The sequence below is a fragment of the Gossypium hirsutum genome, chromosome A01 (assembly GCF_007990345.1).
Source record: "Gossypium hirsutum isolate 1008001.06 chromosome A01, Gossypium_hirsutum_v2.1, whole genome shotgun sequence".
NCBI classification, from domain to species: Eukaryota; Viridiplantae; Streptophyta; class Magnoliopsida; order Malvales; family Malvaceae; genus Gossypium; species Gossypium hirsutum.
The window spans coordinates 54426177-54437129 of NC_053424.1; the positions used below are offsets into that span (position 1 = coordinate 54426177).

Genomic DNA, 10953 nt, shown 5'->3' on the forward strand with positions numbered 1-10953 from the left:
TTGATTTGCACTAAATCATAAGGTAGTTATGTGATGCATACGATAGCAATCTATGAGACTATTCCTATGATTATGTGACATCGGATCAGTGTGAGGGGTGATGTGAAATCATACGATATATGATGTGATCCGGCTCAGTTGATTGAGTCGATTCACTTGATTGCCCGATCGTCGACGAGAAGTTTGTTCGATTTTGTAGATAGATGGAGTTAGATGATTTTTTATAGCGGAAGTTGAGAAAATGGGTTCAAAAGATGGTTTGGATAGATGTTTGATAGGCTCGGTGAAATAAAGAAATATTATTTATAATTTAATAGTTAAAATGGAATGGAAAAATAGAACTCAAGCGAAGAACGATTCAATACTATATGAAGTATTGCCCCGGGACTTATATTGCTCAAGGTGGATTAAATGGATTGTCGAAGATGGACCTTGACCCGTTACCTATAGAGAGGTAGGAACCAAAGGTATAAAAAGGTGGATGAACGCCACACCAGGATGGTGATAAGTTCAAGAAGTCGGGTTGACGCCACTAGCGAGCTAGATAAGTCAGAACGAGACTCGTACGAAATAGGATAGGAGGAAACCTCACAATCAAGTTTTCAATAATCAAATTCTTTAACCCTTTTACAAAGAGAAAAAGAACTATTTATAGACTACATTAGATAGCCAAATAGACTAAGTAAATTCGGCTTTAATTGAATTAAACTAATCTAGAAATGTATCTTTAAAGGCTATGTCCAAATTTGGCTGAATGGTACTTCAATGGGCAGCTTCATGGCTAAGGAAATAAACTTGAAGGCTTGGTGAATGTATGGGAGAGCAATCGACATGTCTAGGTTCGGCCAAGGTGTGAATGGACACTCCAAGAGATGCCTTTTGGCCGAATAGGTACTTAGGAGATCAATGGACAGCAACCGATGCATGTAAGTGAATATTCATGCATTCTTCCATTCATTGTATTAAATCATTCATGCATCATCCTTACGTTCATTGAACCAGCCCATTCATGAATCATCTTTAATTGTGTTCCCACATCATGCATTGTAAGTAGACGTTCATGCACCTAGCTTGAATGAATCTCCACATTCGGCTGTACCTACATGAAACATGAACAAATTAATTAAAAATAGATATATTAATTAACACATAAATTTAAAATAGACAAATTTAATAAAGTCTTAAGCTAAACATATTAAATTCGGCTAAGACAACTTTAAAAACATGAAATAAATCAAAACATAATTATGAGCTGTAATAACTTAAACTAAGTTAATAAAATACTTTAATTATTCAACCAATAAAATAAATGAGCTGAATTGTAGCTAAATTGAGCTCGATTGAGCTGAAATGAGCTCAATTGAGCTGGTCGGAGTTGAAACGAGCTAGAAAAGCTAAAATGGAGCTGAAATTAGCTTGCACTAAGGTGCATGGTTTCTTCAAGGAGTTGGATCGAGCTTCCTCATCTTCAACAAGCTGATTCTCCTTCCAAAACTTGAACAACAAAGCTGAAACAACTTCATGAAATCGCTTGGACCTAGCTCGGGTCATTGGTCCCTTTGGAAGCTCGAGGGAATCAAGACGAGGACTTGATGGGGCTTGGGGCGTAGTCACATCAATATATCTATGTCACATGAGCTCACTTTTATTAGAAAGTTTATCTGCCTATTGTATATGATGAGATGTGCGTATTCGGTAAAGGGATGGTATGCCCGAAGGAAGAGTGAAATAAAAATACGAACAACTATGTTATAATTTGATTGTTATCTGTTGACACTGCTTAAAACTTACTAAGCATTGTAATGCTTACTCCGTTTACTCTGTTTCCTCTGTTTTATAGATCTCATTGCGAAGCTACAGGCTCGGGGATCGTCAGCAACTAGTCACACTATCACTATCCACTGTTTGGTACTGCTATGTTTTGGATTATCTTATGGCATGTATAAAATAGACTAGTGGCGGAGGAATATTTTGGTTAATGTATATAGCCATGCGAAAATGGCTTATATATGTTTGAGCATAATGTTATAATCATTTGGTATGGAATGGTTAATCACTATCATAATTTGTGCTATTTATGCTAAAAGGGCTAGTTGAATCATGGAAACTATGAAGTAGGTAAAGTCTACCTTAAAGGCAGATGCTGGCAGCAGCAGTGATGTAGATTTGGAAAATCACTAAAAGTAGTAGGATTGGAATTAAATAATGAATAGATTATGTAAACGAACCTTAATGAATCTATTTTCATAGGAAAGTAACGAAACGATCATATGGGCAGTATGTTAAGAGATATTCAGATTCTCGTGAGACAGGGCCAGAACAGTTTCTGGACTCCCTGTTCCGACTTTGGAAATTCATTACAAATTAACCAGAGATAATTAGGAGTCATTACATATATGTATAGATTCCTCTCTGAGTCTAGTTTCTATAGAAACAAACGGAATCAGTATTGAAGCTCTGTGCAGGGAGATATCCAAGTCGTAATGCGCAAAGGTCAGTGTAGTCGATCCCTGTAACATGGGAGACTTTGACTAATAAACTGTATTAATTGGCCCTACCAAAAATTCTAGAAAAAAATATGTAGATGGGAATATGAGTCTAGTTTCAGGAAAAAATCACAAAACTGATTTTCGAGTTGTGAAACTCAAGATATGATTTTTAAGGTGACAGTGACGCAGTTAGCCAACTGCCTGGAAAAATTTTAAAATGGACTGCAATAGTAAGCGAATTTAGTCTGTGAACCCCTCGTGTCCGACTCCGGCAACGGTCTCGGGTACGGGGTGTTACATAGGTTCTAGCCGATGTTCTAGCTTCGAATCTCCCTGTGGTGTCTCTCGTCACATTTTTGCTGCAAGCCCCAATTCCAACATTTTTTTGTGGTCTTCCTTCAGAATTTAAGCCATTTGGCCTTGTACTTTGAAATTTATCTTTTTCGTTCATATTAGGGCAATCCTTGATAAAATGGTATTGAGAACCACATCGGAAATAGGATCCATCGTTCATTCTACACTTGCCGAAATGACTTCTACCACAATGCTGGCACTCTGGTCGAGAAGATCTGGCATTACCCATACTAGCCACCGATGTAGCCCAAGATTTAGAATCTGGATCTTGCTTCTTACGATTTCTGTACGAGTGCCCAGTTGACACATGAGAACGGAAGTAAACGTCTCCAGATTTCTTAGACTGAGATGGAAACGAGTTGCTCGAATGTCTCTTTCTTACATCCTTAGTCCCTGCCTCGATTTTCTTATTCTCCTTAATCAATTCTTCAGCCTTACATGCCCGATTAACGAGCACCACAAACTCCTTCAATTCAAGGACACCTACTGAAAATCTGATATCCTCATTAAGTCTGTCTTCAAACCTTCGACACATATTAGCCTCGAAGGACACACACTCCCAAGCATACTTACTAAGTCAGACGAAATCCCTTTCTTATTCAGTAACTATCATGCAGACTTGTTTCAAGTCAAGAAATTCCTTACGCTTTTGATCATGAATCTCTCACTAATGTATTTCTTCCAGAATTCGTCTTAGAAGAATTCTCATGTAACCTTTTCGTGAGGTACCACTGAAACTAATGTTCTCCACTAGTGGTATGCCGAGTACCTCAATAAGGATATGACACACTTCAAGCATTCTTCGGAGGTAGAAGATAATTCATCAAATACCCTGATGGTATTCTCAAGCTAGAACTCTGCCCTTTCGGGATCATCATCTTTATTTGCACGGAATTTCTTGACTTTCTGCTTTCGGATCTTGTCCCATGGGGGTCTATTCAGTCTTACAAAATCAATACCTTAGGGTGCTACAGGGGTAGGTTGAGGGATAAATAGAGGTGGAGGGGGTTGAGCATTTGGGTTCACTCAGAAAAACTCTGTGTACCATTAATTCATCATATAGAGAAAGGCTTCCCGATCCCCTTCTCCCCCTCCCTGACTAACCGTGAGAGGCCGATTATCGGATGGCACTGCCCTTTCAGCAGGAGCCGGTGCATTACTTTCTACATCGTCCGCCACAGTTCGATCGGGATCCATTACTATAAGAAAACATGATAACAAAATCAAGAGCCATCACACTATCAAAATTTATTTATGCCATGTATAGCTAGACTCGTACACACGCTAGGTTAGTCTAAGAACTGACAAAACCATAGCTCTGATACCACTAAATGTAACACCCCACACTCGTGCCCTACGCCGGGATTGAATACTAGGCTTTACTAAACTTAAACACATGCATTCAAACATTTACGAGTCACCAAGACTTGATTTAATTCAAAACTTTTTCAAACTTTTCCAAAACTTCTTATCAGGGCCTATAAGGCCCAAAGCATCTCTAGGAAATCATTCGGGACCAATTCGGGTCCTTTAATCAACACTAGGAAAATGACCTTTGAAACAGGGCACACGCCCGCGTGAATGGGCAACACGCCCGTGTGGAGCTTGAACATGGTCGCGTTGATGACCTGTGTGGCGCACACGGCCTAGGCACCTAGGGACATATCCGTGTCCCATGCCCATGTGAATTAAATTCTAAATTTGAACCTACAGGGGTTTTCACAAGGCCAGACACACGCCCACGTCTATGACCCGACTCCCATAAACTGCCATGACACGCTCGTGTCCTAGCCCGTGTTTAAAAACCTTGACTTAAATTCTAAATTCGAACCTATAGGGGTTTTCACACGGCCTTGCACATGCTCGAGTCTATGACTCGTGTCCCTCACACGACTATGACACGCCTGTGTCTAAAAACTCAGCATCCAATTTGGGGCACATGGCCAAGGCACACGCTCGTGTGCTAGACCGTGCCTTTCACATGGCTGAGACACAGAATCGTGTCTCTACCCGTGTGTTTACTACCATGCATACTGACTTGTAAAATTTACGTGCAGGGGACACATGGCCGGACAGCACGCCCATGGGGCTAGCCATGTGTCACACACGCCCTAGACACACGCCCGTGTGTCTACCCTTGTGGACAATATAAGGCTATTTACCAAGTCTGATGCCACCCTGAAACAAAATTTAATACTAATCAACATATTAAAGTCTAATCTAATATGAGTTCTCAACCAACAACCATAGCTAAGGCCTATATACATTTCACAAATTTAACCATGTTAACAATTTCACATTCGCAAAAGACTATCTTGCATTCATATAATGACTTACAATATTAGCCATTTTCATGGCCTTATACAAAATGAGTCAAATGCTAAAACAAGCCAACACCATTGGCCCCAAAACAATGTGACAGAAAAATAAAATCAAAGATTCATATACATGCCATAATCAAAATGATAAAACTAGTTATATCAAGTGCTTCAAGGATAGTGTGACTGGCTTCTCCGATGTAGGCGACGATCCTCGAACTACTTTGGCGGCACTAAAAGGAAATGGAAAGGAAAAAGGGTAAGCATGGGAGCTTAGTAAGTACATATATGGAAATAAGTGTAATTAGAAACACATTCGTCAAACAATGGCTTATCATACTAATATGATATATCATTTTAACCTCACTATCTTGCTCTTTCTTCTTTTACGCATACTTACTACATCTCATCACATACTAAGGTCTTCATTCGAGAGTTTAGTATACATACCTGTAGTTACCCGAAAAATAACTCAAGTTCATTCTCTCTATTGACATACCTTATTGGAAGTATTGCCAATCCATTCATCGAGTTACCCCTTTAAACACTCGTAAATACCAATGAATACATAGATAGTTTACTCCTAAGTACTATACAAGTAGCCAAGGCTACCTCGTACTTTGTAATACTTGCATAATTGAGCTACTCACAGGCCTTTTCACCAAGTCAGTACCTAGACCCCATAGCTCTATCATGTAATATCCGTTCATTGAGCTACTCACGGGTCTATAGACAAAGTCAGTACCCGGACTCGCATTACATATTTCACTTGTCTCATGAACTCAGGCTCAACTCATAAGTTCAGGCCACTGAATTTCTCATGACTTACCTTTTGTATCCTATACTATTTCCGAGATTCGACGGGATCTCGTATCTAACCTGATGCTGTCGCACTTGTTCATAATGTAGGTTACTCTTATATCGCATTATTTATACTTTCATGGTATCGAGTAGATTATTATACAGGGTAAAAATAAAACATTTGAAAGTAAGCTACAATGGCACATTATTTACATATGTACTTACCTCGGCACAAAATGATGGGAACGAGCCTAATCTTTGTAAATTTTGTTCTTCCCTCGATCAAGACCTGAATCACATTTCTCTTGATCTAAAATGTCAAAAATTAGCTTACTTAATACACAAATCATTCAATTTAACTTAAGACTCATACTTTGGAAAAATGGTCGTTTTGCCCTTAAACTTCGCAAAAATTATGATTTTACCCCTAAGCCCGAAAATTAATTTTTATCAAATTTCCTTATTAACCAAGCCTAACCGACCATTTATTTCTCTAATGACCACCCCAAATTCTTACTGTTTCACAATATTACTATCTATTTTATAAACTTTACAAAATGGTCCTTTTGGGGTTTTCATGAGAAGTCCTGTCACAAAAGTTATTCACTCAACAACTAAGACTCATTTTCTTCCATAAAAACTCAACAAACATACAAATCCTTTCATGGTAAGTCCCTAAACTATCAATCATTTCACAAAATAGTCCCCTCAATAGCTAGATTAAGCTTTAGGGGTCCCGCAAGTACAAAAATGATCAAGAATAAGCCTCAAGTTGACTTACTTGCAAGAGGCTAGCTTGGCTGAAATTTCAAGGCTTCAAAACCTTTAGCTATTAGAACTCAAATTTTACGCTTTACGCGATTTAATCCTTTTTCTCAATTTAACCCTGCAAACGATATAATTTCTAGATGAAACTTTCACACAATCATATATTCATGCTGTAAATATTAAAGAAATAATAAAATAATTATTTTGACCTTGGATTTGTGGTCTCAAAACCACTGTTCTATTTCAACTAAAAACGGGCTGTTACAACTCTCCTCCCTTAAGGATTTTTATCCCTAAAAATCTTACCAGTAAATAGATTAGGGTACTGTTTTCTCATAGCTTCCTCAGGTTCCCATGTAGCCTCTTCAACTCCGTGCCGTTGACAAAGTACTTTCACTAAAGTTATGCTTTTATTTCTCAACTGTTTAACCTCATGAGATAAAATTCAGATCGGTTCTTTGTTGTACGTCATATCAGGTTGAATTTCAATCTCTGCCAAAGAAATTACATGTGATGGATCCGATCTATATCGACGCAACATCGACACATGAAACACATTATGGATTTTCTCTAACTCAGTTGATAAAGCTAATCGATATGCCACTGGCCCTATTCTTTCAATGATTTCATACGACCTGATGAAACGCGGACTCAGTTTGCCTTTACGACCAAATCGAAGGATTTTCTTCCACAGAGAAACTTTCAGAAATACATTATTGTTGATCTAAAATTCAATGTCTTTACATTTCAAATCCACATACAATTTCTGTCGATATAAAGTTGCTTTTAGACTACCGCGAATTACTTTTACTTTTTCTTCTGTCTCTTGGATCAAATCAACCTTGTGAATCTTTTTCTCACTCAGCTTGGTCCAATACAATGAAGTTCGACATTTGCGACCATACAAAGCTTCATACGGTGCCATTTTTATGCTCGATTGAAAGCTGTTATTATACGCAAATTCAACTAATGGCAAATATTTTTTCGAATTGCCTTCGAATTGCAACACACAACAACGAAGCATATCTTCGAGAATCTGAATTACTCCCTCAGACTGACCATCGGTTTGCGGATGAAATGATGTACTAAAATTCAACTTTGTGCCCAAAGCCTCTTGCTATTTCTTCCAAAATCGCGATGTAAACCTCGGACCTCTATCCTAAATAATCAAAATTGGCACTCAGTGTAATCTAACAATATTAGATATGTATAATTTAGCCAATTTATCAAGTGAATAATCAGTACATACTGGAATGAAATGTACAGAATTCGTCAGTTGGTCAACGACAACCCAAATAGCATCTTTCTTCTTCAGAGACAAGGGTAATCTAGATACAAAATCCATCGTAACTCTATCTGATGAACCGTAATTTATACATATTTCTACCTCATGCTTAGCACATTTTATGAATGATTTTTCCTTAAAATTGGTGAATTTGATGCTCCTAATGCCTTAATTTCATGTTTTATACTTAGGTGAGCATAGGAGAGTGAAAGGAACGAGAAGCGGGCCAAAAACGGAGAAAATGAGCCAACATACAAAATCAACACGGCCTGAACCTCCTCACACGGGCAGACCACACGGCCGTGTCAATTTGGAGGAATCGAAGCACGACTCACAAGGGTAGACCACACACCCATGCCATTCTAACAGGCTCGAGCACGACCTGAAGTAATCGCACACGGGCGTGTCCTTGCCGAGCCCAAGTTGAGTCCAATTCAGAAAAGGCTAATTTTGAGGGTTCTTAGGCATTCCAAAGCCTATAAATACACCCTAAAGGAGGAGGAAAAGGAGAGGCACAGGGAGGAAGGAAGGAATTACCCGAAGAAAGCCTATTGATCCATCTCAGAAGCTGAATTTATCATTAAGACTGAAGATTTCCCCTCAATTTCCCTTCAGGAGTTTTGGGTTTTCTTTATGTTTTATATTCATTATTCTTGTGAGATGTTTTCCTTTTTAGTTATGAACTAAATCCCCTAAATACCTAAGGGGAATGAAACCTAAGACGAATCTTGTTATTATTTTCTGAATTGTATGATAAATATTTGACTTGTTCTTAATTATGTGTTCTTAATTCTTATTTTGATATTCCGGGATATTGGTTCAAGTTAAACTCTTATTCAGAGGAGGAATAGACCCTATCTAAGAGTACAATTGTCATAATTAAGCGGAGTTGATTGCGCGTCTAGAGATAGGGTGACAAGATTTTTCTGGATTAGGGTGAAACCTAATAAGGGGATCCATAGATCGAGTTAATGCAACCCTAGGAAGTTAATTAGAAAGAGATTTCAATTACTCAACCTAGGGTTAGACGTTGTTAATCTCGAGAGAGATAATAATATAACTTAGGGATTTCTACGGATCAAGTCAAATGAATAAATCATCCGATTCAGAGTCAAATAACAAGTGAAGTCTAGGTGGATTTTTCCGTAGGTATTGTCTTGATTCAATCATTTTTCCAAAAGTAATTCCCCAATTCTATTTCCTGTGAATTCTTAGTTTAGTTAATTAGATAGTTAAAACAAACCCCATTATTCTTAGGCTAGATAATAAAAAGACAGTCATTACTAGTACTTTTAGTTCCTTCGGGTTCGACAATCAGGTCTTGCTAAAGCTATACTACTACTCGATAGATACGCTTGCCTACATCGTGATAATAGTTAGTTTCAAGAACGATTCATTATAAATATTTAAAACTTATCACACAAAATCACGATCAAGTTTTTGGCACCGTTGCCTACTCTTGGCAGGTTTTTATAGTTTATGACTAGAAGAAACCCATCAGGACCATTGCTTTTTGATAGTGAGATCGATCGCATAGTTTGCAGAAACCAAAGAGAAATAAGGTGAAGCTTAAGATACACAGAGAACGAGCAAGAGGACGATATTCAAACCCCAACTGAGGAGATGGCTAAAAACTAAGAAAATTCACTACCTTCTGCAATTGCTGTTAATTAGAATCCTGCTCCGCGCACTACGTATGATTATGCTAAACCTAATTTAACAGGAATTGAGTCAAGTATAGTTAGACCTATTATAGCTGCAAATACTTTTGAACTGAAACCTAACAAAATTCAAATGATACAACAATTTGTTCAGTTTGATGGTTTGCAGGGTGAAGATCCTAATGCTCACTTGGTAAACTTTTTGAAACTATGCGATACATTTAAAATCAATGGCGTTTTTGATGATGCCATACGTCTTTGGTTGTTTCCCTTTTCATTAAGGAACAAAGCTAAACAATGGTTGAACTCGTTACCACGAGGGTCAATTACTACTTGGGAACAACTGACCGAAAAGTTTACTTAAATATTTTCTACCGGCTAAAATGGCAAAATTACGTAATGATATCTTTGTTTTTGTGCAGATGGATTTAGAAACACTCTACGATGCATAGGAGAGATATAAAGACCTTTTGCAAAGATGCCCTCACCATGGGTTACCACTCTGGCTACATGTTCAAACGTTCCATAATGGCCTGAATCCTTCGACTCGACAGATGATTGATGCAGCCGCTGGAGGAACTATCAATAATAAAACACCTGAGGTGGCTTACGAATTTATTGAAGAGATGTCATTGAATAACTATCAGTGGCAAGTTATGAGGACAAATCCAACGAAAACAGCCGGTGTTTATAATGTCAATTCAGTCACCATGCTCTCTAATCAGGTAAAACTCTTGAATAAGAAAATTGATGGCTTTCTTAGTACTTCACACGTTCGCCCAGTAATGCAGTGCGAAGCAAGTGGAGGTGGATCAAGTAATTTAGAATACTAATATTATGGCCACAACATGGAGAATGAGTAGTTAAATTACATGGGTAATAATCCTCGATCTCAAAATAATCCATACAATAACACTTACAATGCAGGTTGGAGGAATCACCCAAATTTCTCGTGGGGAGGCCAAGAAAATCAGACACCACCTCCAGGCTACCAACAACCACCCTACCAACAGGAAAAGAAGCCGAACCTTGAAGAGATGCTCTCAAAGTTTATATCAGTGTCAGAAACTTATTTTCAGAATACCGAGACAGCACTTAAGAATCAACAAGCATTGATACAAGGGCTCGAGACTTAGATTGGATAGCTTTCCAATTTGATTTCTGAACAACCACAAGGTAGCTTGCCAAGCAACACAAAATCTAACCCAAGGGAGCAACTCAACGCGATTACTAGTCAAGATAAAGAAGGGTTAGTCACACCTGTACCAGAACCAAGG

General features: G+C 38.2%; 1 non-coding gene across 1 annotated transcript; it reads right to left on the bottom strand.

The window, feature by feature from the left end:
• Nucleotides 1-10064: 10064 nt before the first annotated feature.
• On the bottom strand, nt 10065-10172 carry LOC121206322 (small nucleolar RNA R71). Its single transcript, XR_005901403.1, has one exon. It is a non-coding gene; the product is annotated as a small nucleolar RNA R71 (small nucleolar RNA).
• Nucleotides 10173-10953: the final 781 nt, after the last annotated feature.